Source organism: Micropterus salmoides, unplaced genomic scaffold, assembly GCF_014851395.1.
Source record: "Micropterus salmoides isolate LMB-PRFRI ecotype aquatic unplaced genomic scaffold, ASM1485139v1 Ms_hic_scaffold_5, whole genome shotgun sequence".
Classification (NCBI taxonomy): domain Eukaryota; kingdom Metazoa; phylum Chordata; class Actinopteri; order Centrarchiformes; family Centrarchidae; genus Micropterus; species Micropterus salmoides.
Genome location: NW_024044237.1, coordinates 32628273 through 32631206, shown reverse-complemented (window position 1 = coordinate 32631206; position 2934 = coordinate 32628273). Strand labels below are relative to the sequence as shown.

General features: G+C 41.5%; 1 protein-coding gene across 1 annotated transcript in view; it reads left to right on the top strand.

The window, feature by feature from the left end:
• The first annotated feature begins 1175 nt into the window (after positions 1–1175).
• The window catches only part of htr4 (5-hydroxytryptamine receptor 4), a 182647-nt gene continuing 180888 nt past the window's right edge, over positions 1176–2934 (top strand). The window contains exon 1 of the mRNA XM_038700090.1: positions 1176–1621. The gene's annotated coding sequence lies outside the window, so the exon portion shown is untranslated. The remainder of the gene's footprint in view (positions 1622–2934) is intronic.

Here is a 2934-nt window from a genome sequence, read left to right as displayed (position 1 = left end):
CATTGGGTTAAATCTGAGACAGCCTCAAATTAGTGTAATGAACTTTGTGTACCACTTTGCACTGTGTCTCGCACAGATTGAAGAGGAATGAGCTAACCGTAAAACTAGTTTCCAATAATCATCAGGCAGCGTGGTTCCAAGCTCCCGCTCCCAAGAGTCCTTGGGACCGGACGCTGGGGTGTCAATAGTTGAATTGATAAGGCTGTAGATGCTAGAAATTAGCCGCTTTTGTCCAGGAACAAGAGCCAATAACGAATCAACCAGAGTTTCTGGAGGATTGACTAGGGAATTTGGGGTTCTGATTCCTTATCTGGAAAAAAATTAAATAGGTGGGAGTTAGGCAAACCAAATTTCTCTGAGAGCTCAGAGAAGGACATAAAGGTCCCTTGGTAGTAAAGGTCTTTAAATTTAGTTATCCATTGGTCAAACCAAACCCGAAAAACCAAATCAGTGCAAGAGGGCAGAAATAGGTGATTATTTACAATGGGGGAAAGGTCTGTGCATCTATGAAGGCCTAGGCCTTTCCTAATTTAAATCCAGATTTTAACAGGGTGAGCTACCATTGGGTTTGAGGTAAAGTTGGAGGCAGTCAAAGGGAATTGGGAGCAAACCAGGGAATGAAGTGAGAGTTTAGAGGCAAGTTCCATAGCTACCCATGCAGGTCGCTCTTGAGGTGGTGACCTTTAAATACATGCTGCATGTCTCTCACAATCCTTATCTTATGAGTCACTGTAACCTCTGAACATTCACGTTGTAAATGTTCGCTGGTCTGAATAAATAGTAAATAATTGCAGATATTCCACTCTATAATAAGTCGGCTAAATGAATAAATGATCAAATGAAATTACCATGTATATTCAAGGTCAAATTTAGGCTCAATGGTCAAATTTTAAGGTCAAGCTTTTCTAAATATCATTTGATTAAAAAAAAAGTATTCTCTTTTCTCTGTATCATGCAGAACCAATATGATCAACAACTCTTGTCAACCGTTTGACCTACAGAATCACGTCTCCCCTTTCACTCCAGCGCGCACATAACCTACGCAGCGACATAACCACAGCCAAGTGAATCATGTTGGACAAATGAAGAGTGACAATGACGGGGGGGGGGGACTGAACGATGCTTCCTTCACTTCAGGGATAAAGAGGAGGGGAGGGACTTGACCAGACCGGGATAATGTCCGCTGTGAGTTCAGGCAGAGCGGCATAGCGCAACATCTCCGCTGCGGACTCCGCTCAGTCCGGTCAGGCTCCGCGCTGTCTCTCCAAATATCTACAGGGTCTCCTCACCTCTCCACGAACCCCCTTCCGGGCTCCCCACTAGGTTTCTCCACTTTCCCGCGGCTCTCTTTCGCTCTCTCTCCACAGTCTATCCCCCCGTGTCTCCAGGCGCGCACCGCAGCTGCTTGTTTGCGCACGGACACTTTCCCACTTGTATCAGCTGCGCTCGGTTTATCAGTGCACCCCTCTGAAGAGTCCCGAGCTTCAGATACGTCCCCTAGTTTCTTTTTTCAGGTTGAGTAATTAGTTTCTGTTGAGTTCCGGCTGAAGAACAATGTGATTCTGGCAGGTGGGGATTAGTGTCGTGACATGCTAGGACCCGGCGTCTCCACACGGAAATGGTGAGTTAAACCCGCTTTATTCTCACATATTATCAGACTACTGGACGCGTTTCCAGATCGTTTGTCTCCAGTATGAGCGGTTGACCCGTGTAGATAAGGTTTCGCTCACAAGCCAGAGGAATGATGACCTTCCTCAAATAATAAAATATAAAAATCACTTTTAATATATTTCTATTATAAGTTTGTGGTACTCACATGTGAGATTAAAGTCATATTGGAGGTATTTGAAACCCCCTAATGGGTAACAATGCAATTAGATTCCCATATGAGATATAATATAATAATAATAATAATAATAATAATAATAATAATAATAATATTATAATTGTTATAGGATCTTGTGATGGTAATTTCAGGGGTAGTGATGGTATGTGTGTGTTTCATTGGATCCCATTATGTTAAATAACAGATTTTAGTTACCAGAGTTAGCTTTCACTGTTAGAGTGAAATGCAGAAAGCATTGTAGTCTATAGTTTTCACGGGGTAAGTGTTTTGACCTCCATGTGTAGAAACCCCCACATCCCCGCTTAATATTTTCCTGTTTGAATGCGAATTACATAGTTATCCATACATGTTGTTCTGGGGGTGAGGCTGCAGGGCTGCGTGCCGCTGATCCTTTTTTCCGATCAGTAATCTATAGATGACGGAGGTAACTTATAGATCCACAGTGCACTAACTGTCAGGTGTCACATGTTCTGTTCCTGTAAGTGAACAGTCCCTCATAAAAAATCACTAACATGTTATTGGGAGTAATTGTATTCCTGTGGTTTTCAGTTAAGAGGAACACCAACTAATTTCCTCGATTGTTTTAGTTTTACTCTCATTTAAGTAATTTGTACTCTTTTATTTTATGGATATGTTTTCAACTCTTAGTTTCTTCTTACACTGAGATTTCCCTTGTTCCGGTCAAAGGAGATCCTGATGAATCATATTTTCACCAAATAACTTGTGTTGTGCAGTGTATTGCAGATTTCTTTCAAAGGCAGTTAAGTCTTTTACAAGTTTATATTTTTGAGGGAGGAATTAGTAAAATTCTCAATGAGCTTCTGGGTGTTACATTTTAGATCTGACAGCTGCAGTTTATTCCGGTTCAGGTTGTGTTGTGAAACAGTCTAAAACTCCTTCCCTTGTACTTGACTAATTTTACTGTGCAGTTACTTCAGATTATTATGGTTATGTAATATTTATGGAACAGAAATGCAAGGAATCAACGTCCCTCGATCAAAGGTGCTGGTACAGCATGTCGTGGTATTGACTGATATGATGATCGGAGGATCACAGTTGTATCATTTACAGTTCACACTCTCTCCCGC